This window comes from Falco rusticolus, chromosome 8 (assembly GCF_015220075.1).
Source record: "Falco rusticolus isolate bFalRus1 chromosome 8, bFalRus1.pri, whole genome shotgun sequence".
In the NCBI taxonomy this organism is placed as follows: Eukaryota; Metazoa; Chordata; class Aves; order Falconiformes; family Falconidae; genus Falco; species Falco rusticolus.
Genome location: NC_051194.1, coordinates 31,150,431 through 31,175,697, shown reverse-complemented (window position 1 = coordinate 31,175,697; position 25,267 = coordinate 31,150,431). Strand labels below are relative to the sequence as shown.

Genomic DNA, 25,267 nt, shown 5'->3' with positions numbered 1-25,267 from the left:
TCAACTTAATATGGTGTATGATATCAGCAGGAAAACTTCCCATTAAATAAGGCCATTTGGAGGGGTTTACACGTCTTTATCATTTGGCATCAAGTTCTTCGCTGCACATAGTATTACTTAGCATTGTATTGATTTAAGGTAGCAGTAGAATCTATAATTATTCAAGTAAAAGATTGAGATTAAACTTGCTTTGAGACAAAATGCTACAATCTTTGCCGATTGTATAGTGTAATTTGTATATTATTCACATGCTAGCCTGTAAAGTTTCTTTCAATGGGAAAGAATACCTTTTATGACATATATAACAGATATATCAGATATAGCTTGTATTAGAAATAGCGTGGCCAGCAGGATCTCATCAGAGGAGATACATTTCTAGGGGATATCAGGTATTGATGACTGAAGATACTTGAACCACTTCTATCAATATTAACAGAGGTTGAAGACAGGAGTCTGAAAAAGCCATGCAAATGGTACAACACTAACTGACTACAAGGTGGAAGGAAAAAAAAACCCCAAGAATATGGTATATCATAAATTTACAGAGTTAGAAGCTTCATAAATTTCCCTGAAGGATTACTTCATAGTTTGGAAAGAGAAGAAGAGTTAGCTCAATGGCATAAGCTAGAGGCACCTTGGAACTGGGTGAACTGTATTTAGAGTTTGATCATTAGGAGAGTAAGTATTTTACAGACAGGAAAAAGGGGGAAGAAATCACTTAAATTAGCTTTTTGGAAATAAAGAGTTCAAGCTAGCTGCTTCAACTGAAAATTTTAATATTATGCCTTCTGACACAACAGGTAGAACGGTCACACCGTAGGCATGAAATCCAGGTCCAAATAACCTCACTGCCAACTGCAACAGCTTTAAGTGAAGTTGTAAGAAGTAGGATATGACTGACCCTACAGATACTCTGTCCCTTTCTTAATCTTTGAGTGGGTTGGTCCTAACTTTTCAGACTGATTGACCTGAGAAGATTTAAAAGATGTTTACCACATCTCTATCAAGTGTCCCAAACACTACAAGATAGAAAGAAGCTGTGTCTCATTTCCTGCTTCATGAATTGTTCTTAAAGCCTATTGTGAAGCAGACCTTTACATTTATTCAAAATAACCAAAAGCCTCATTTATCTCAAATAGATTCCTCTTCAATGAAAACCCCTAAGTATCTTATTTTTGAGCTGATCCGCAAGCAGCATTTTACATACACACACGTCCCTCTGTCTGTCTTCAGCTGCTATAGCAAAATGTTCGTTCATTCACTCAGTCAGTTGTTCAGCTGAAAATGAGCAACCTTCGTACTAGTATCAGAAAGGACATAATACAGTCACTTCAGCACCCACAAAAGCCAAACCTTCCTTTTACTGCATACATATCTTCAGAAAGACCTGCAAACTGTACTATGCCTTGAATCAAATCAGTCCTGTAAGAGACAGAAAGGGCTTCCAGATAGGCTCCAGTCATACAGGTGCTGCAGCAACCATACTTCTCACCCTAATTTTCTCAGTTCTGTTCAAGATGAAAAATTAATTCACAGAGATGGTAACATCATACATACAGTGAATGCAAAAATACAACATATAGGCTTCTCTAGAAATGCACTAAAACAAAACCTATGATGAAGTGTAATACTAGCTTTAGGATAAAAACTGTATTTCCATAGGCACCATAAATACATATGGTATTTTATGTAAACCTGATACTAATAAATTTCTGTTAGATGGAATTACATAGGTGACTATAATCCCTTCCATATTTGGATGATTAAAAGCCTCTTGTTTCAGTGACATTTGCCTTGACAAGCCTAAGGAAGAACAACCGTGTAAGCAGCAGACAATGAAGAGCAACTATTTTCTCACTGCTGTTGAGGGTTCTCATGGGAGTAGAAAATTTAAGGATATCTGTAGAAATTAATTACTGTTTAGATTTTTTCCATTCTTTCCCTGAGACACAGGGACTACAGGTCACTTCTACTCCCCTGTTCCAATAAAGATATATCAAATATAAAGACAGATCAAATTGACTTGCCCTGATGTGGGGTGGGAAAGTCTTGGCCACAAAGCAGAGAAAACCTACCTGGTAGAAAAAATCCACCTTATTCATTAGTTAACATTTTCTTTACAAATGTTGATTTCCAGCACCAGGAAGTCAAATGAATTACAAATTATATCAGACCTGCGCTAAAAATAGGTAAATCACCTGACAACCACCACTAGCTGTTGGTTGTTACATGTTTTTTATTAAATGCATATTTAAAAAGAGCAATATTCCTGAGAAATTCATCTTACCACCAGAGCTTTTATAAGAAAAGGCAATATAAAGAAACATTGTGTAATTTTATCTGGTGGACTCTTTCTTTCACGGGATGAGCTGTTCTGAAATTAGACTGCCTTTAAATAGATTCAAGTGTTTTTTAAGTGTGCTTCTTTTTCATATATACCATAGGTCCACAAGCAAGACTCAGGATGTCATTGTGATCTACGCTACCTCTGCCTCTCATGGTAAACAGCAGTCATAACTCTTCTTTGATCAGGGAGAAGAGGAAGACTTTTACTGAAAATTGAGAGGTTTTGATATTTCTAGCGTTTATCTCTTTTCCTCAAATCCAGCTACAATTCCTTCTTTTTTTTCCCTTTATATTACCACATTTTCTTTAGAAGAGTATGACAAAAGGGCAAATATTCATATAAATGAAACAGCATCTTATTTTGATTCACAATGGCAGTCAAAGAAACATTTTTAGATAGGGTATCACCCTAGCCTGTAGGCCTCATAGGCTCGCATATGTAAAAACAGGCATTGACAGGATCTCCGGAAGTCAAGGGGCCACAGCACAGCTTTCAGAAGTACTTCCAGAGACCTTAGCGGGCTTTCCTCCACTCCCATGGGCCCTCACTTGCATCTCTCTAACAAAGAAAGCCGAAGTCTCAATACCTGCTGGCATGGATCTGAACAAACAGCATTCCTGAAAGGAGCGCTGATTTACCAGAAAAGCTGCACTGCCCCCAGTTACACCACCTGAAGCACCAAGTGTTTGCATTGGGGTTCCAAAGTAACTCATTGATTTTCCTTTTATTCTTATAATAATGTAACTTCCAGACTTTGAAACTATTAAACATTTAAAAGTCCCCAGTAAATCATTAGAAGCTCACATTTGAACTTTACCAAATCAGCAGTAGCTGATCCATTTCCAAATATTCACAAGTGTGAAAACAAATTTCTGGTCACATTATGCAGTATTTTTAATAAAACCTCCTGACAAATAAGTAAACATTAGAGTGCTTTAGGTTTGTTTAGTTTCCTTTTTTTTTTGTAATAATGATTGAGGACTAGCCTGCAACATTTTTCCTGTCAGTAGTTCTAATGTCTACACATAACCAACAGTTGTGGTGTGAACATGGCTCTGAAAGTTATCTGGATTGTGTACAAATTAATGAAAAGATTTTTTATTCTCATTTGGAGACACAGATCAAGCCTCATCACTAAAATAAGATGTTTCATCACATGTTCTAAGAAAGTATGTAGCTAGCCCAGGACACGTTACTTACAAGAGAAGAGAGTATCACTAGTACTAAAACTTTATTTTCCTGACAGTGCAATAGTTCTCACCCCTGTTTAGGATAGCCTCTGGAATGGCCTGATAAAGGAGACTGTTGACACAAATAGCTTTTCACTGTCATTGAAGGAGATGAAATAGGTTTTAAACAGCTGCTTAATAAAATTCTTATATATAAATAGTAACTTTATTTTAGAATTGTAAAAAGGAAGCAGAGAACACAATGGCCTACTTGTGGGAGCTGCTCAGCAAATCTTGGAAGCAGCTAAAGACCACAAGATTCTTGGGTTACGTTACTGGGGTACCACAGCTTCCAGTATTCATGTGGACAAAGTATTTGATTAAACAGAAACTATAACACACCTCCTTTTCCTTCACTACATTTTGCTTCTTTCCATGCCTCCTTACTTGTGAAAAAAGCACACAGGTATGCAGGAGTCAACATAAAATTGTAAAGTTACTGATCAGTGCTTCCTCAGAAGGCATTGAAAAAAAACCAGTATTTATGAGTAGAATGAAACACACAGAAACATCCTAAAAGTTATAAAATACGATTCACTGGTCTGTGAAGACAAAAAGAAGTCTGTGTTAAATAAAGCTTCATGAATGATTCACGAGGTTCAGAATTCCCTCTATTTGCAGCAGTGTTCTCAAGCAAGTTTAATATTTCTAGGTAAATTATTCATGCCACTTTTGTTTCTAGCAATAATGCATTCTCAGAAATGCTGGCTGCACAGTATGCTGGGCTCTTTCCTTGGATTTTCAGGCTGTGCTGTCTGAAAGTACATCACTTAATCCCACTACCAGAAGTGATCCATCGCCCTTTTATCAGTATGAACAAAGAAGAATGGATAATAACCAAGATTTTCAGGCATAGCTTCAGCTATAATACATGAAAATGGCCACGAACACGGAAAAGTAAAGTTGGTATCCATGTATTAGACATACAATCACCACAAATGATGGAATATTTCTTTGAGTAGACAGACAGGAAGAACCGAACACTTAGTATTTCTGAGGACAGTCCCACTATAATGAGGAAGAGCACAGAAAGACTTGAAATGGCGTTTGTGTTAAGGTCTCCGATATATATGCTTGCATCTTATATTTTGCAAGGATAAAGTCTGCAAGCACTGACATTCTTCTCAGAAAACGTCTCTATATATGCCACTTTCTGACTCCCTATGGGGAAGGCAATTATTTTAAAAGATTATTATTTTAGCAAGATTTACCTTAATCATGAAAAAGATCTTTCTATATAAGAGAATATAGTACTGTTGTACCATGCAGCATACTAGCTGTGATGCAGCTGTAAAAAATAAATAAATAAATAAATAAAATCTGTTACAAACTCATATTTATTAAACCAGACAATTTTAGGACACTAAAAAGGTAACGTAGTTTTACGCATGGATTCTAAGTATAATTATCACACACAGGTTCAGCAACCAGAACAAGCAAAGAAGAATACCTTTTCTGAGTTATCTGCAGAATTACCTTCCAAAAAACAGTGGGAGACTTGAAATCTCAGGGTCTTGTAATGGGAGCAGATTTGGGCCATCACGCATTCCAGCGATTATCCCAATCACTGCAATGATTTATACTGGTGCTGTTACATGGAAGAGCAAGGAACTGTGGTGTTTCTTGCTATTTGTTTCCAGAAGAGCACAGCAGTTGCTCACAATGACTACTCTTGTTATGTTTCTCCCTACTAGTTTTATGTCACAAAACAAGGATGCACACCCGTTATGATCCATCCATGGTAAAGCTTGCAGAACTATAGTGTGCTTGCATAATGCTGCTATTATGCCACTCAAACGTGGCATAATGAAATCCCAAACTGGGAGCGAATACAACAATTCTGAACAGAATTGAAATCATGTTCGTTCTGATCAATAGGAATAAGTGGGCTAAGATTAAATACACAAAGCTCAGTATCAAGCAATAATATTAGTATTGCAGTGATCAAGTGCACACATAGAAATAGGAAAGCTTGCAGTGGGAGCTCAAGCTGAGGGCTAAGTTTTATTATTTGAGTTGCAATCGAGGCAGAGGCAAAGAAAAACGTCGTTTTCAATAATATTTCATACGTATGTGCAGCTGGGAATACTACCTAAGCATTATCTATTTATTCATATTGGTAATCTTCTTAAAGAACAGTCTATTAATTACATATTTTATTGCTGTCAGCTTTGTTTGCAGAATTGTCATGAATAAATAATTTACTGTATCAGCTCCAGAGGCTCCAAAAAAGAGAAAAAAAAAAAAAAAAAAAGTACAGCAAATTCCTTTCTTCCCAATATGTAACTCTCCTACAATTTTATGCCTCATTCTATTTCAGTTCCCCCCCAAATTATATATTCCAAGCTTGAAAAGGGAAAAGGCATAAGTTATCAGAGCACGCTTCACCACTAAATATTAATCACTTAGTCTCCCACTGGCAGTGAAATCTACTTTATCATCACTAGTGGTGATATTCTTCGATTCTGACAGAAGCCATTGAGACAGACTTGTAACAGCAACCAACAGAAGAACAAAACAGAGTTTTCAGCATTTGGAACTGGTTTCAATGCTATAGTATATATGCTATAATTAATCAATAAAGACTGATTCAGGTTGAAGCTCGATATAGTTATTGATTTGACTTTGGGTTTTAGAAAAGGAAGTGTAAACAATTTTGCTTCCAAACATTTCTGTAACTGGCATGTTTTGAGCTCTAGATTTTGTCATACTTAAATGTATATGATAGTCTACAATAACAATCTGATATTATTAGTTCCACTGACATTTAAGAACTTCTCTAATCATAGTTAAAAAGAAATCCTTCCCTCTGCCAATTTAAAAATAAAGGTGCAAAGACAAAAATAAGTTACAGAATTAGATCAGTGATATAATTCACTATAATGCTATCATTAACTTAATTGACACTATGCAAATTTACATTAGCTCTGGATATGCCTTTTATTTATAGGCTTTTTATTTTAAAGATAGAAACAGTAACCATGCCAGAATAATTGTTGCAGTTTGATTTGGTTTGGTTTAATCAATCTATTAAAACTAGAAGATGTACTTTAAAAAAAAGAATCTGATAAAAATTGCCAGTACTTTCCTTTGAAACACAGGTGATGTTTACTTATGTGCTAGGTGCTGGCAAAAATGCTATGCAGTATTTACAAGCACCTTTTAAATATAGTTTAAGCAGAGCTTTTGTTGGCTGCCTAATTCCTCTAAAAGTGAATTTCACTCTTTAAAGCAGAATATTTTCTAAGCAGTGGTGTGGATTTCTCATGTTTATGTCTCAGCTTAGTCATACTTATAGGTACTTCTTGTCTTTGACAACGGTTAGTTACTTGCTTCCAAGCGGCAAGCCTACATAATCCTGTCTCTTCAGTGTGCAACACTAGAGGAGGGAGAAGTTTGCAACCAGGGCTTCCAATAATCAGATTTCCGGTCTCTCTACACTCCCGGCTGATACTAGAACTGAATTCCAATTTTAAATAACATATTATACCAACTGTGGGAATTCTTGATCTCTGCTAAGATGCCTGCTTTGATCTTTGAAGTCCAGCACTAAGGTTAGTCCGAAGAAGGATTTTCACAAGCCAGTACAACACCAGCCTATTGCAGATAGAATCTCTTGGGTTTTTTTTCTGATTTGTTTAGAAACCTACAGTCTTCAAAAGAGGATCGCTAATCCATGCTGTGTTTCCAGCTCTCAGACAGTGCACGGGGTCTCAAGGTTAATTGAGAAAACCGAGACCCATGACGAACAACGTAACATCTGCAAACGTGCAAGATGAAAAGGTGCTTTTCCTCAGCAGCATTAGAAGCAATAACATGATCTTTCAGTCAAGCAGCCATAAGAGTTCTAGTGTGTTCATTGACCAGTGACCACACATTTTTGTGGCTTGACTGGTGTCCACAGCCACCTTCAGACTGGCTGTTTACTATCACTGCCATACTTTGATGTACAAATATACAGAGATTGGGCCTGCACAGAAATACACTCTACATTATAATTTAAGGGGGAAAAAAAAAAAAAAATTCATTGTGGGAACATGAAAGATAGAAAGAAACATTTAAGAGTGAAGTTTTAGTTTTTTCTCCCTAAATGTCAAACTGCACCTTCAACTCCCTGGGAACATGTAATAGGATAAAAACAAGTCTGACAGCTATTCAACAACCCAGATCTTTCAGTAAAAAACCAAAAAGTTACAATTTTCTGTGAGCACTGCTAAGAGTAGCTAAGTTTCAGAGGAAGTAAAAACAACTCCATTGTTCCTAGTCTTAAAAAAGAAGTTTGCAGATATGAAGAACCTGAATATAAAGTTAGGTTACAAGTTTCTCTTCCTTGTTCTCCTTCATTCGTTCAGGTGGACACTTCAGAGTAGACACATTTACCACACAAGCCTTGCATAAATGTGAGCACAGTAAACATAAAATGAATGGGGTGTACTCTGACAATCACAAAACACACCTTGGCACTTACACAGCCTGCTTTAACCTATGACTTCTTTAGTGAATTTGAAGAAACAATTAGCATGTCAATTGTAACAATAATAAGGATAACAGAATGCACATGTGCTTTTTTTGTTGTTGTTTCCAAGAACACAATGTCCACAGCAGATTACATAAACCAGGCTATGCTCCTGAGCAGCCTGACTAGCTATAAAGTACATATAAAACCCTGGCCTTTCACCACGTTGAGCTATCAGCTATATTCCCTGAAATGAACCTTCCACTTTCTGCAGCTTGTGTAAAAATCATCTATCATTTTAAGGTACTCTGCAGTTAGTAGACAGAGAGGTGCCAATCATTCTAAGACTTTTTCTTTTCTACTTCTCTGGGAAAAGCGTGTCCAGAATTATTTAGTTGTCAAAATGTGACACAATAATGCATTTAAAAAAAGGCTTCACTTGGTGGCAGATATGGATGAATAATCAGGAGAGTACAATCAACTTTTTTTGGGCCATCAGAATGAAACACTGAGCCTTCAGTCTCCCAAATAAATGTGCTCAATTCCTGAGGGCCTAAAGCCAAAACTGTGATCCTGAAAGCCCCCAATTACTGTCTAAACACAGGGACTCCTAAATGGCAAAGATCTTTACTTTTTAATGTCACCTTTCTCCAGGTGCTTTAACTTCTGCTTTTATGCATTCATTACACAACCTGAGCTGAGCATCCTGATGTCTACCTGCATTCAAGCCTCAGTCCAGATCAATAAATTATCTGTCTCACAGATTAAATCCTCTGCGGGTCCCAATCCAGGCATTTGAAAACAGACAGAAACTGGACTGAGATCCCTCCCAATTGAGTAGCAAGAGCTTCTGTTCACAGTTTGGTAGAAACACTTTTTAGCTAATAACTGAGTAATACTCAGCCAGGATATGGAAAACATTTTTTTTAATCCACCTCCTTCTAAAAGGTGTTACATTCCATCACCTCTCTTCCCTTTAAAATGCTGCCAATGCATCAGGGTTTAGATTATTTTTATTTAGGAAGCACTTCTTCTTTACTGAAATTATATAAAATAAATGACAATTCGTTAGGTAAGTGAGAAAAACTAATAGGGGCACAGTTCTGCAGCTTAGTGGTTCAGACCTTCATCTGGGAATGTGAGATCCCTTGGAGGGGAGACTGAAGCAAAGGTTAATTCATGTTTTTTAACCAAAAGCTTTCAAATGCAAACACAGCTTCCTCTACATCTGTAACTACCCAAAGGCATTTTCTCAAGTCTTTCAAATCTGTGTGTGTCTTCTACCCTCATCATCTAAAATTTTGCAATATGCTCTCAAAACTGGGGACCTCTCAACTGGAAATAGTATTCCTGTATTGACCCTGCCAATCCCACGTCCTGAGCTAAAAGTCATCTCTCTGCTTCTGCTCCTGCCTTAAAAGTTGCAGGAGCTGTGTGATGCTACCAATTTTTTTGCCAGAACATCACACTGGGGACTCACATGTCCTTGCTTATCATGACAGCTAAACCTTTCTCAGGGTCACCGCCTTCTAAAATAGAATTGTATCACAACGGCGGTACGACTGTACCATAATCATTTGTCTCCTAGGAGTACAGGTACTGGGGGTTTCTTTCTTTATTTTGCTATATTAAAAGAAATATAAAATCACCTTGAGTGCACATAGGTCCATGTTGTTGCTGTATATAACAAAGACAGAAGCACAGATTACTTTTACTCACATGACAATCTTATCATTTACGGCAAATTTTAGCAGCAGTTTTTTATGAGTTTACTAATGAATATACCAGGTAATCTGGGACCCACAGCTCACCCATGGGGAACCTCATTCAAACCATCCTCATGACTTTATAACTTCTCACTGACAACTACATTTTAAGAGCTCTCAATCAGCCAACTCTTAATTCATTTAAAATGCCCTCTACTGCTATTCTCTACTGCCATTCTGTTTAGTGTGGTAGGTGAAAATTGCACAGTTCTAAACAACAGTATATTATTGAAAAGTAGTCATGGTCTCAAGTCTCCCATTTGCATCTAACATTCCTACTACAGAACAGATGAGCATCCAGAAACTAGGTGGAATTTAAGTTTATAAAAACACGTCTTAGGAGACACCATCACTTTAAAGCTAACAAAAGTTTGTGTCTTACTCTTTTAGAAGTAAAGTCTAAGAACTACTGCCAAAATCCTCAATCCCAAGTACAGGTTACAGAAAGGTGTGAAACAGAGCAAGACAGGATGGTTGGAAAACCTCTTTCAAATAAAAACTATGTGGCTGCACAACTGCACAAAATTAGATGACCTTGACAGAGAGGCTGGAAAGAAACTGTTCCTAGAGCCTTCAATAGCCTTGAACATGAAATACTGGCCACTCAAAAACTCTACCCACAGACAAGGCAGACTGATCTCATCCTGACCTCTGAGGAGCTCCTTGTGCCCATCTCATCAATGATTTTATGTGGGGACTGGGAAGGCAACACTTGGAACTTCTGTACGCTTAGAAATAAATTAACCATAAAATATGCCTCCAAATACATAAAAATAAAATTGGCCTCCATGATTACAATTAAATATACATTATACCAAACATTCTGACTGCATTAAGACATGCTTTCAGTTCTTTCACAAAACAAACACTCACATAACCACAGGCAATTTCAACGACATTTCTGTATGAAATTCCACAAGACACTCCTGATGGAAACAGCTGATTTCATTCCTGAGAATTCATAACTAGTTTAAATTTCAATGAAGCAAGTGCACATCTGTCTGCACATTTTGCATTTTGTTCCACCAAATCTATCAAGTCTAGAATCTTCAGTGCCAGACTAGTGATCTTCCAGAGAAAAACAAAACAAAACCCCCAAATATTACATGTTTTAGGAGTTACAGATTAGATTTTAATTTAACAGTCACTATTGAATTCTGTATTAGCATCTGGTTTATATGCTATGGTCTATAATAGCTTTATTGGCATAACGAACATACTACAATAAAATTTATAAGAGCCAATATCATAGAACAAGCATTTTTACAATTGTAACACCATATCATTCACTGTGTTCTATTCTGCTGTAGATATGGCACTGACAAACGTATATCCAGGGAACAAAAAAAAAAGGACACTGCTTTTTATAATCTTTCATACATTTTTCATCAAACAGGGATCAAAATACTGTTTTTCCAAGATAAATTGATCCATTTTGGCTGATAACGGTCTTTCATCAAATAAAAAATGTAATTTCGGTTTGTGTGGCTTTTTCAGGCAATGAAGCAGAAGAGTTCGTTCGCAGTATTGTTTTTAATCCAACTCTACTTGCAAATACTAGATGACAATGATAAACACAGAGCAGTCAGCTGTTTCAATTAATTCCCTGGACAATCTTTGCTATGCATGTCCGCCTCCAGAATATATATTATAATCAGATGTAGTAGAGTGACTTATATGAAAGTTTTACTTTTAAAATTTACATTTAATGTTGGGTAAGGGCAAATCTCTTGAAGCGACATCAACTGAGTCAAGTGCACTATTAATAAAAGAAGTGGTGAGATGCAGAAGCCATGTTCATGTGGCAAGAAAACATCAAGTGGACCATCACCATACAGCTCAGGGCCTTCAGGATTTCTACAAAGGCACAGAATGAATAAAATAGTCTCACGATCACAAAACCAACAGAAAAGATAGCAAGGAAGAAAAAGAGGAGGTCTTTCAGTTAAATCCCTAGAACCCAGGAGATGCCAAAAAGATATTAAAAAGTATGACCTTTCTAGAAATCTATAATTTTTGTTTTGTTTGCTTGCTTTTTAAACAAGACACTGTTGTCAATCTTGACAAGAGCCCTGATCCAAACCCAACTGAAGTCAACAGTACTATGTTCAAAGTAACCCCTGGGGAGTTTGGATCAGGCCGCTCCCTAGATATTCCCTAGATATCCCAAGAATCTCAAACTGAGGACACAAAATAATCAACAAATGATATTTTGATTGTTAGAATCCCTCCTCATGCAAGTAATACCACAAAATTCAATGTTTCTTTGTAAGGACTGTTCACATAACAGTTACTCAAAATTGAGGTGTAATCCTTTGCATGCTACTACAGTCCTGAGTTATGACACAAAATCACTTCAGGAAATTCAGTCTAAAAGATCATAATTCCACTGGTCTAAGAGTTTTCAAGCTAAGCCTGAACTTGTCATGAAACCCACTATGGTCTTCTAGAGGAAAAAAATGCAAATCTGCCTTTCTTACTAGCTTATTACTCTTCTACAGAACAGAAAACAAATTAAAGCTATATGTATATTAGGAAGTGCTACAGCCCAGCAGGAGTTGATCTGCAGATAGAAAAAATGCTGAAGATCTAACATCCATCCAGACTAACTGTATGTCAGGGCTTTTACGTCAGACCCACTCCAGAGTGGCCCCATGCACTGAACTTCCCTCAGGTACTAAAGAATATGTGGGGTACTCCTGGATCCCACTGACTAAGCAAGTTTCACCTGAAAGGAATCCATTTCGTGTGCTCTGCAACCAACCCACAATGCAAACTGAAGTATGTAAGTGAGGGCAACAGAGTAACTCACTTTGACAGTGCAAAACTTCATCCAAGCAAAAAGCTGAATGTAGAAGCACCTGAGACAGACCACCAGCCTGAGAAAACTCACACAGATCCTTGTAACTGGGAAGCCCAAGACTGTCCCTGTACCGTCACACAGTGAGGCTAACTTTGAACAGTGACCCACATCCCCCAAGAACATTTGTCAAGTGATCCTCATTGGAGAAATACCTGGAGACTGCTGGCATAACAAAAAGGCCCTTTTTAACAGCACTTGTATTATGATCTTGAGTGCTGGCAAAAGGGCTGCAATGTTTCATCTAAATTGGCTCACAAATATCAATATGGTGATTCACATGAAAAGTTATGTTTCTGCTTAAGAGTTTACAAGCCTGAGCCTTTAGTCCAGATGTTTGCAAAGTGCTGGATTAGAATGGCCACAAATTTGTTCACAGGTGCTTTGAAATGTATAATATACACTATTACTCATCAAGAGTAACTCCACTAAAATCAAAGACAGACGGCTAGAGCTGGCAGGAGTGAATACAAATCAAGGTGTAGAAGTCTTGCTTTGCTGTATCTTTTTTCTTGTCCCTAGTGGTAGACAGAGATACTAATTATACACAAAAAAGAGATTTTATTATGACCTTGGAATCACATAATTAATATCAAATGCATTTCTGATACCTAGTAAAAATGTTTTAATTGTTATTATATTTCACATTCCTGTTCACAAAGAGGTTATTAATAAGCTTTCTTTTGCAGGCCAACCACTTGATTCCTAAATAAAATAATGGCCTTTCAGTTAACAGGAAAGAAAGGATATTATTGAAGTTTTGAGACTGCCTTTTAACCTTGTCTCCTAAAAAAAAAAAAAAAAAAAAGAGGCTGTCATTACATAAAAAGACTTAAAGATTTCAGACTTATCTTACAATGTGGTTTACACAACTCACTCTTCTCATAAAGGTGAATACAGACCTGATTGAGAGATGGTGAAGAAAGAAAACAGATAGTGCAGTGACCTCTGTGGTCAGACCCAACACTAATATTTTTGGGAACTGATCTTTGATTACTTTCTCCTCCACCATTTTTTTTAAGCTCTTGGAAATCTATAGCAAACAGTTCTCTGTATTAACTTTTGTACCACTAGTACTATACATACATAAAGACTTTTTCAGAAGCAGCTTTGCAATAAATGCATTCCTCATAAAGAGTACAGTAATATTTCTTAAGTCACAGTGCTCTACAGCCTTATTGTTGCTACAATGTGTCACTGAGACAAGACCAGAAAAAAAAATAGTAAAGCCATGCTGTCTATGCATGCAAACCAAGAACATTATCCTAGTTGTACTTTTCCTATAAGAACATGGGACATAAAAGAAACACAGTCTACCTGGAATTTCTAGTGTATTTGTTCCTTAGCAGAGGTAGGAGGGATAGCAGGGTGTATTAATACATGTACCACTTTTTTGTTGTTAATGGTTTAAAAGAGTGAGTCAGTTCAAGGGGTGCATTATCCCTAGGTAAAGGGATATGAGTCTGGGATGTAAAAAAACTTGGCTCAGTTTCTTATACTAATGTAGAGGTCTTGTCTGAAGGCAGATACATCACTTGTATTCTGACTAATTTCCTCAGTTATTAAAAGGGAAAAAAGCATTTTCATTCCTCCATAGGTAAATATACTCACAGTTGTAAGGCAATCTGGTAACATGACAATGGAGTTTACATGCAAACATAAAGCTAATTAAATGGTAAAGCTGGTCTCCAGTCTCTCCCTTGATTGCACAGATAGCACAAAGGAACTGCTGTATGATGGGACTGGGCCACAAGAGCCATGAGCCAAAATGGCCAGGAACAGTATTTTTATAATTTAACCTAGGTTTAAGGGTCTAAAAGTCACCAGTGTCACTGAAACATGCCCTCTACAGCCTCTCAGTTAGTAACCAAATTATTTTTATCAAATTAGTTTAAATGAGTGAAAATTGTGAAATTTTTTGTATGCCTACTGCAAATTAACAGCACCTATTTTTTTAAGGATTTTTTAGTAAGTAGCTTTCCATGCATGCAACGATTTCATGCAGCTTACACAACATAATGTTATTTAAAAATTAAAACAGATAGGCACACAGATTCCAGTCATTCCAAATTCCTTCCTACACGAGATTTCGCCAATAATCTAATAATGAATGGCCTCCTGCAGCATACAGCTAGGACCACTGTACTGGAGCTGTCATTTTCCAGGGTTACAATGAGCACCATTCAGCCTGGTAGCTGTTCCACTACTGCTTTCAGAAAGCTGAATTTGAAAGAGCAATTCCCAACAAAAAATAAAGAGCTGTACCCCCATTTTATGATTCCTCTTAATCTACTTTGGTTTAATTTGGTGTTGCACACTTACGGATTCTCCATCCTGGTCTACTTTTACTCATGGAAAAAGACAAATATATATACACTTATAATTATAATCATAGGGCACTGTTTGAGCTAGTGGATTTTTCCAGAGCTGATTATGCCGCTGGCTCCATTAACAAAAGGCACACAGCCTACTGATGTGCCTTGGCTGAACAGAAGCACATGGCCAGTGAGAAGCATGAAACAAAGCAGAGGCAGCCCAAAGATGCCAGTGGTACCACTGACAGCAGTTGCAAGCACAGCAAGCATACACTCCTCCCTTAAATACTGTGATATTTTCCAAGCCCTAGTAGTACTGGAGGTAGGAGAGGAAGAGGAACCGTACTTGGTCTGTGATAATACCTAACCATTTAGATATAGCTGAAGACAAAAGGTCAGGCAGCCTATAGCTCCCATGTCCTATGCTGTAATTTTACCGTTTGCTGCATTGTCCAATCAGATGGAGAATTTGTGCAAAAGGGAAATCCATCCTCATTCTTCATCTACTCAGGGAAAAAAAAAAAAAAAAACAAAAAAAAAAAACCCACCACACAATTGTAAAATTTGCATTTGATTCCACTATTTTCCTTACTTCCCATCCGAGTCTAGAATTCCTAGAAGACTCAGTCTGTAAGCTCTCTAAGCACATCCCAAGAAGCAAATGTGCATATTTTTGCTGAACCCCGCAGGACTCTCCTGACATGAAATTATCAGAAGCTGACTGGCACATTCATTTATCAGTTTCAAAAATGGCACTTGGTTATGCTCATGCCTGTGTCGTGTCATCCACACACACACCCCTGCCCCCCAAAAAACCTCCAACACCTGTGCTTTCAATATGGCATTAACTCTTGCTGTGACACAGCATAACACTCTGATGATGCACCTAGAAGCATTAAAACAATCTCATCTAAAGCATTTTAATAATGATGCTCCAAAAAATTCACTGGGGAAAAAAAGAATAAAGGCAGCATTTTATTCATGGAATTGTTTCAACAAATCTACTGAATTCACCAAATTTAAAATGGATAGGAGGAGAAATACAAGTATGCCAACTTTATTAGTATTTCACAGCCTGACCAGCGTCCTAGAAGCACTTTGCTTAGGTCCTTGTGTGTACAAACCACTTTGCGCTTTCCTGTCTTTTATTTCCCATTGTCCTCTCTTCTGTACAAAATGAGTTTCTAAATTTCAAGTCATTTAGTCATACCTAGCCTTTATAGCATTTTTCTTCTGATAGATGTATTTTTACAAAATGAAAATTGTTCTATAATAGCAGAGATTTTTCACTGAAGTAGTACTTGGTATGCAATACAAAAATGCTAATCACATGAACAGTTTTTCATTGCATTTATGTAGCATAATATTTAATAATGTGGGTTTATCACAGCATTTCACTAAATGATGTGAAATGCACTAATGTAATATAAAACTCATTCTCCCAGTTCAAAAGCTGTTCTCTCGCATTGTCAGTCTTGCATGCCAATGTTTAAACTATAGGAAGAGAAAATGTTCCGATATATAAACTAGGGGGCTGTTCTGTATGGGGTTTGTATTTCTTATTATTACTGATGGGCTCCAAGAGTGTTTTTACATATTTTTTTCTTTATTTATCTTGGAGCTGTCTTTTGAGAGTGTCTTTAATTAGTTTAAATCTCCTGTACTCTGGAAGAAGGCAGGTCAAAAAAAATTAAAAAGATAATGATTTGTGGTCTTGTGTTTCCCCTGAATCAGCAAAGAGAAATGAAGGAAAACGTATAACTGGCATCCTCTCACAGAAATGAAACCAAAGCTGACACTTCCCAAGATGATTCTTCCATCCTCTGGACTAACCTCCACCACCAGCGCTCCAGACAGGCACAACTCAAGAGAGCAGCAGCGAGGAGCCATCTCCTTTCCAGGCAGTGTGAACAGTGTGATTCCTGACAGACCTTCTGCTATGGTTCTGCCTGAGCAAGCTGAGCTCTGTAGACAGAGCACAAAAAAACCCAAGAACAGCAAGCATGGCCCTTCAACCCTGGATAAAACCCCCTGCTATGACCATGATACTCAACGTAATTACTCCTTGGAGATGGCTTTTACAAACTTTCCAGTCCCCTCTGTCTGCTTAGATTGCCCAAACCTCTAAAAGTAATACAGAAATTCAATCACAGTGAATGCTGTTTGCTAAACTGACTGGGTGTGCAATCAAGAAGGTTCTGGTAGCAAACATGCAGGTGAACGTCTACTTCAGCTGGCTCTAATACTGAAAAATACCATATTGTCCACTGCCAAATTGAAATTTTCTTTCTGAAGAAAGTAAACTTTGCCAAGGGAATTTACTGACATCCTATATTTTTCCCTAAAAAGATATGAGAAGAATATTGAGGGAAAAAACACATATCCAATCACTTAAAGCACCAAATTATGAGGCAGTGTATTATATGACTTTAGTAAGTAATAAGGTAAGAAAAGATTATCATCTTTAATTAGAAAACAAATTTTAATCACTTATTTTACTTTAGCTACTGGTTAGCAATTGCAAAGAATAGGTTTTCTGCTAAACAAGATAATAAAACCAATTTTAAAACTCAACCACTCACAGAAGTACTACTTTACAACAGGTAAATACAATTATTTTCCTTTATAAAATTATTTTTCTAAACTCTTCTTCAACCATCCCAGACATTGTGTGCAGTCCTACCCATTTTAAACTAGTTGCCATATTATTCAATTTTTTTAATACTCCTTACTCTTAGATGCATAGTCCATATGCTTCTATACCTTGGAGAGAAACAACTGATTTAAGGAAACATTCTAAAAGGTAGCAAGTGAAGGTTTTGGGGGTTTTCTGCTTGTTTATTTGCCACATTTAAAAAAAAAAATCACTTTCTTGTGAAAGGTCACAGCAATTATGGAACGTTCCTGAAAACTGGACAAAAGACAAACGTCATTCCCATCTTCAAGAAGGGCAAGGAGGAAGACACAGGTAACCATGGGCCGGTCACCCTCACCTCAGATCCCTGAGAAGGTGATGGAAAAATTAATCCTGGTAACCATTTCCAAAACTATGAATGAGATTATGATGATTGGGAGCAGTTGACACAGATTTACAAAGGGCGTCATAGCATCAGAAAATATCTTGAGCTGGAAGGGACCCATAAGGATCACCAACTTTTTACTGTGACAATGGCTAAACACTCAAAGAGGTTGCCTTTACAGACAGGCTGTAGAGTCTCCATCCTCAGAGATACTCAAAACCTGACTGGCAACAGCCACTGGAAACCTGCCATAGATGAAACTGTTTTGAGAATGGTAGTTAGACTAGACCATCTCCAGAGGCACCTTCCAACCTCAGCAATGCTGTGATTCTGAATCCCAAAGTCTTATAGATCAACAGCACTTGTCTCTTCATTGTTTCATAGTGTGGAACTAATTCCAAACTGCAGCTGAAGGACCTCTTTATATCTCTTGAGGTGCATCCTTTCAAGTTTTTGCATTAAACATTTGTTAGCATTTCACTGACTAGTATCTTAAAATATTCTAACCACACAAAGACGACCTACTATGCTTTCTTCGACAATTTTAATTTGCTGAAGTCAGTGTCTTATAGCTGTAGCCATAATAGTGAAAATATAAAAGAAATAATTTCTGTACCAAGAAAGAGTATCTTCCATCAGATCTCTGTTATGGCTAGGAAACAAAAGACAAGCTTTACGGGAACAAAATCTTCATTACCCTTCAGATATTTCTGCTTTAATTTAACGAAAGTTCCATTTTTGGCTGCCTTGCTTGCAATGAAGCCACAAATAAAATACAGTAATCATAAATGCTTGTTTTACTCAAAATAATTGCTACTAGGCTGAAGAAGAATCTGAGAGCAAAACATTTCATCAAAGGCTTCTGAAATTCTCTCAAACCATATGCCCTTATAGTCTGTTTTCTCACTGTTGTTAGGACATGTGACCTTCAAACTAATAGTCACGAAGCTCTCAACACATCAAAAATATCCACCCTCCCTGACTACTATTGAGTTGGCAATATTTATTGAGCATCCAGTATTTATAACTCACTGTCATTAGCAGCAGTAATGAAGTATTGTCTCTTAAAGAAGAAACATTGCCAAGATGTTAGCATCATACACTCAAATATTCAGCTCTGTAAAATGTTCTTTTTTCAGTGAAGTGGTTATTTATTCTGGACCATTCTGGTGAGGGCAGGGTATAACTCTGGAAAGCTACTGCACAAGCAACAGAAAGGAATTCACATTGACATAATGCCATTTCAGCTAGGATCACACTCCTAGAGACCTTCCTCTGCGGGGCAGAGCGAATAAAGTTTATATTACAGAATACTCAATGCACAAAACTGTTCAGCGAATGATTTCTTTTGCCTGGTTCTTCTGAATTTATGAACAGAGTTGGTTGTAAAATTTCTCCTCTGAACCTAAATACTCTTCAACCACTTTCAGTGTTACAGTGAATACCAAAAGACTCAGGAAAGGTAACAGCAATGATGTAAGGAATCAGACTCCTGGCTATTAGAATCCTTTCTTCCTTTACGAGCAGGACTGAATCACAGTTGCATTTCTTGAGCAAAATCCTGCCCTTTTGGAATTAACAGACACAGTGCAGCAACAGAGTCTCAAAGATAACTAAAAATACTATTTGGAATTCAGGTATCCAAGCACTTTCCAAGCACTGTTGGGTCAAAAGACCCAAATTTGTTTGCATTTATTGCCTCCTTCAATTGCATGACTTGTGATTCCAAACATAAGTAAAATCACTTGGAAATATTCCTTGTAAACAAATTCCTATATATATCAACTCATAAAAAACATGTTCAACAGGAACAGGAAGAACAATAAATGTATGTTTTCCTTTTAGGTTGAATATATCGCCTAAACCAGAGAACCAGACACATTCAAAAACACTGGTGATCAACAGCTAGGGAATTAATTCCCCCTCTTCCTCAAACTTGCAGGTCCCATCCCAGTTTCCCTCAACCATCACCTAAAAGATTTCAGCCACCCCAGTTATTTCCATCTGCAGGTTTGGAGAACTTGAATGTTTCTACTATAATTTTTGTCCCTTTCTCCATCTCCTGCTAGTTCTTATCTAAATGGTTAAAAAAGGACAATCCAACAAAAAGCTTTTAGGTGTAGCAGCACTCAATTTTTAAACATTGCAGCACCTCCTCTAACCTAAATGTCTTGCCCACCGAGGCTTATGTAACCTTCCTGCTTAGTATATTCCCTCAAAAACATAGGTTTTAGTCTTAGGAAGAACAAGGCCATTTAGGAGTTATTTTGTAGATACCAATGCACATGCATGATTTCTTTACATCTTTATCTTGTTTTATCCTTCTTGCAATTCCTTCAATAGCTCCTCTTAAATAACCGAGCAAATAACTGGAAAACGCAGAGTTTCACTCATCAATGAAGAGCTACTTTTACTTCTCAGTACACATGAACAAGCCATTACATTGTAAGCAAGAACAGCGTAAAACAAGCATTACCCTAATTTCTGCAGCAGTTCATGAGTCTCAATGCCATTCTGTGGCTCAGACCACTTGAATACAGGTAAATTCCCTCCCATTCACTCCTTCTTAGTCAAAATGCCAGTGATGCAATGTTACACTGTCTCAGACTTCCTGCAGGATGCAGAAATTATCTGGATCCCATTAGACATATACAAACATAGCCTGATATAGAATGCCAGTATTTGATAAATAAGCAAATGTATAGTGACGGGGGGGGGGGGCGGGGGGGGCAGGCAGGGAAGTCTCACTTTAATTTTAGCCATGATAATGTATGTTGAGGACTGACTAGAAATTCTGTACATTCTACTAAATTCAGGCTAGAAGAATACTTGGGGGATGTGGAATTTGAAACAGTGAGGTTTTTTTAGAACTAAACATGAATAAAACTACAATTAATAGAATTAAAAATTTCACCCAAACGGTTTGTCCTTTATATCTTTCTTTCTGACAGGAAAACTAGATTTGAAAAAAAAAAAAATCCAAACAAACCAGGGAAAACATGGTTACTATACTGGTAACCATGTGCAAATGCACTATTTTTACTAAAGGCTAACAAAAAGTTGTTAGTTAAAAGTGCAATAAATGTTTTAAAATCACAAAATGTGGATTGCTTCAGTCACTTCCACTTTTGTCACAAGGAAAAATAATTAATAAATAAAAGAGGTCCGAAGGGAAGGATGCTCATGAAGTATAATTTATCTAAATCATAACAGGTGAAAATCCAACAAACCTAAAAGGAAGCAACTAGATCACAACTTTTTTTTTTCCCCCCCCAAAGGGCAAATGGAACTTTTTAATTTTACATTGAATTGTTTTTTACATTAAAATTACATTAAAGATGTAATGCAATTTCTTTGCTATGGTTAAATTTTTTTTCTTCATATTTGACATCAAATTTCTGTATACTTCTATCCTACAGGTAACATTATCCATTTTCTCACTGACAGTAAATTTCTACTGAAGTAAAAAGAAAATGATAAAAATACCAAACCAAATTGGTGTGAGTTAATAAGCAACTAAACAGAAATGGATTCACGTACGAGTGTGTGAAGTTTCCATTGCAATGAAGTCAATGGCAACATTTTTGACGTCTGCAGGCTCAGTGAACACTGGGTTTACTTTACTCTTTACTACATATAAACTGTGACATACTTGCTACTCAGTGGAATTGTGTCCAAAATCGCTCCTCAGTTTTTCCCAGGGTTTTGTTACCGGGTATGAGAGCGCATATGTCTGATCCAACAAAACTGGCTGAGGGTTTTAACCAGGTCATCAGAAAAGCCACTTTTTTTGGAAGAAATATAATCCAGTATTACAAATATTATTTTTTTAAAAAAAATCAGTAGAGGAAGTGGAAAAAAAAAGTCAGTCAAAAATTCAAGATCTACTATCAATAACTGTACATTAAATCAGTAATAAAGCAGCATAGCAATCAAATAAAAGTCAAACCAGCAATCTGACTTCAATATTGTATTTGAATCAAGTAATAAATTAGCTAAAGTGTTAGATTAATACAAAGATAATAAATCTTTTTAAATCTTAGGAAACATCTAAGAAGGCTTCTGTGAGTTGAATTATAAGCCACAACTAAAGGCTTACAACACAACATAATAAAGTTTTTAATGTAGACACAAATAAATATTTTAATACCAGAGCTCCTATGTAAAGTCTGAACTGATGCCTTAAGACTATCATTTTTTTCCAATAGATCTCACATATTACAGTTATTTCTTCTTCCAGCAATTAAGAAACTGCCATGAAGCCTTAAATAAAAATTCTGATGAACTAAAGTTATAAAATTTCTGTACACCAAGACATACAGTCAGTTAACATTTGAGCATATTAGATTCTTCAGGACTTCACCACATAAGCAGGTACCAAGAAGCATATTCCCTAAGCCAAGTTTTAGAGGTGTTTCAACCTTTAGAGTATTTCCTCCCCTAATATTTTTATAGATTTTACTGCTGCTTATATGAGCTTACACACAACCATTAAAAGAATCTTGCTGATAAAGGATTAAAATAAAAAAAAAACAAATTAGGTACAAAAAAGTGTACAGATTCTCAGGTCTGTACATACCCCAAGTAGATACCCCAAGCAAGATAGTCCAGGATTAGGGTGACTGGGGTGCACATCTTTCTTTGCTATTCGAAACCCTGCAGCTGCGGAGATCTGCCAAAGGCTATCAGAAATTTTTCTTTGGTGTTGCAACTTCCCCTCAGAGTTCAGTCTTGTGATTCTGGTACATTAACGTTGTTGTAAGCGGTCTGTTGAACAGCAGAAAGCAGATCTTTGTCTTCAACTTATCTCTCACAGTTTCTCTCAGCTCCAGTCATACTTCCCACAAATCAGGCACAAAGCCTCCCTCAATGCACACTACCTCAGATTCGTGATGTTTCCTTTTCTGCGCATCAAATTGGAAAAACTAAAAGCTTAAAATCTGTGATTATGAACTACAGGAATACCAAAGGATTTAGGAGGGCCTCCAAGAATGTATGCTTAGTATATGAGGGTTTATATCCCAAGATGCCACCTGAAGTGAAACCCAATGAAACGAGCCCCTTCAGCAGCCAGCTCACAGCACCCCAGATCACAGGTTGGTAAAGCCTCTTTCTTTCATTTGAACAGAGAGCACAAAGCTAAAGCAATTAATCTCTCAACACTCCCAATATTAGCCTTTAACATGATCCTTTTTGTCTCCCTTGCACAAGTCCCTGATATGCCATACTGCGATACTTTAACACCAAAAAAAAAAAAAAAAACAAAAAAACCACCAAAACCCACCACCAACAAAAAACCCCACAAGACTATTCTGGAGGCATCTGGCACAACCTTGACTAGGTGAAGGAACCTTGTGATGACACACGTGTCATCAATTTACCAAACACTCATCCCATAAATTTATAGCGATAGCTAACTGAAAGGAACTACAACAGCTCCTCAGGATTCATCTATCAGCAACATTAAAAATAAATTTAAAGCTTTTATGACTCGATGTCACCATTCATCTTGCAAACAACTAAATTTAGTGGGATCTACGCCATAAGTCAGACAGCCCACCTTTAAAACTTTTAGTCTGGAAAGAGAACAGGTATTTAAGAGCTTTACAAAACAGAAACCATTTTAGAACAGAAATTAAATTGTATGGAAGGACTGTGTTATCACATACAGTGTACTTCATGTACCTGTATACAGTGTGATAATACCGTACAATAGTGCTGTAATCAAACATTCCAGCAAAAAGAAACCTTGCAAGCTTTTTCTACTTCAGCACTGTATTGCTGTCCTTTTTATTAAATTACATAAAAGCTTTTTACTAACCACTTTCTATTCCAGCATGCAGGCACTTATCTAACCAGAATTTAGCAAAACTAGAAAAAAAGAGCATTTTTCAGAGCCACAGTCATGAAGACTTTTTTTATTTCAATAGCTTTTATGAATTGTTTTCCTTTTGTTCCTCCTTCATCTCAGCATCATTTTTTTATGTCACTTGTCTGAAACTTGGAAACAAACAGGCTCTTGGGCTCACCTTCAGTATCATTCTCAATCTATTTAAAAACTGCTTACTGAATGGTTACTTCAGAGGATCAAATAAGTGGTGTTAGGATCCCTGCTGAAATTGTATAATTGCATAATTTTGACCTATGCAGCAGTAGGCTGCATAAAATATATTGCTGACTTTTGCCATCCAGTTAGGGAGTCAACTACCCTACTCTAGTCAAGTACTTTGCCTATTATAATCTATGCAACAGTTGGGATTAATGAATATTTAATCATTCTCTACAAAATGAAACAACTGCAGCACAAAGCACTGAAAAATCCCTGCTCCAGAACATACCAGAGGGTGGTACTTTTGTCACATGTGGGTAACAAAAGTAATTTTCAAATCCCAACAGAAAGAGAGACTCCTTGGAGATCTGATGATTCAAGCACATGCCCTACAACCTCCATGTTACCACAGTCACATCAGAGTCTGCAAAAAAACTCTATATAAAATTTTAGAGAATGAAACGTTCATTACATGCTGAGCAAGTCTTCCACCTCCAGACACCACAGCACTAGGTGCAGCTTTGTACCAAATTGATTTCACAGTTTCCAAAGAAGAGCAAGATACTGGGCCTATGCAAAGGTGATGAGGGTGAACGATCATAGAAACTATCAATAAAACAAAAGAGTCGTCATATGAATGTTAATCAAAAGCTCCTGCTATTTCCTTCTGACAAATGGCTGGAGTAAAGAGCTGAGAAACCTTGGAAGAATTTCGGAAGTTTAATGTTAATGACAACGAATGGAAATTATTTGCTTCATCTTGCACAGTGGATGCTGAAAGATTCAAGACTGACCGATCTTCTCTGGAATTCTGCAACATAATTATTTATTCAAAGTATGTGAGAAGAGTTACAGAACTTTGCCAAAATAAAATAATGAAGCAAATAGAGTAGCAGATAGAAAGATATAAAAGTTAATATAACTAAAAAGATGAGACTGACCTTCACAACCATAGCGAAGTGACCTTCCTATATTTGTTAAGGCAGATCTTTTAGAACTACAAAATTTAGCACACCACATTTATGCAGGCTTAACCATTGACAACATTTCATTCATAAAAGTCAAACTCCAAGGACTAATGACGGATGAACCAATGTAATGGTCCATCAGCACCAATATTACAAAAGACCGTGTTGTAATAAGCGATTCTTTCAGTAATTAAGTAAATAAAATCAAGATTAAGCTGAAGAACAGAGCCTAGATTTCCTGAATCTCATTTTTTAAC

General features: G+C 36.9%; 1 protein-coding gene across 2 annotated transcripts in view; it reads right to left on the bottom strand.

Annotated features, from left to right (window-relative positions):
* Positions 1-25,267, bottom strand: part of DPP10 (dipeptidyl peptidase like 10) — a 551,325-nt gene that overhangs the window by 176,669 nt on the left and 349,389 nt on the right. The gene's annotated exons all lie outside the window — the stretch shown is intronic.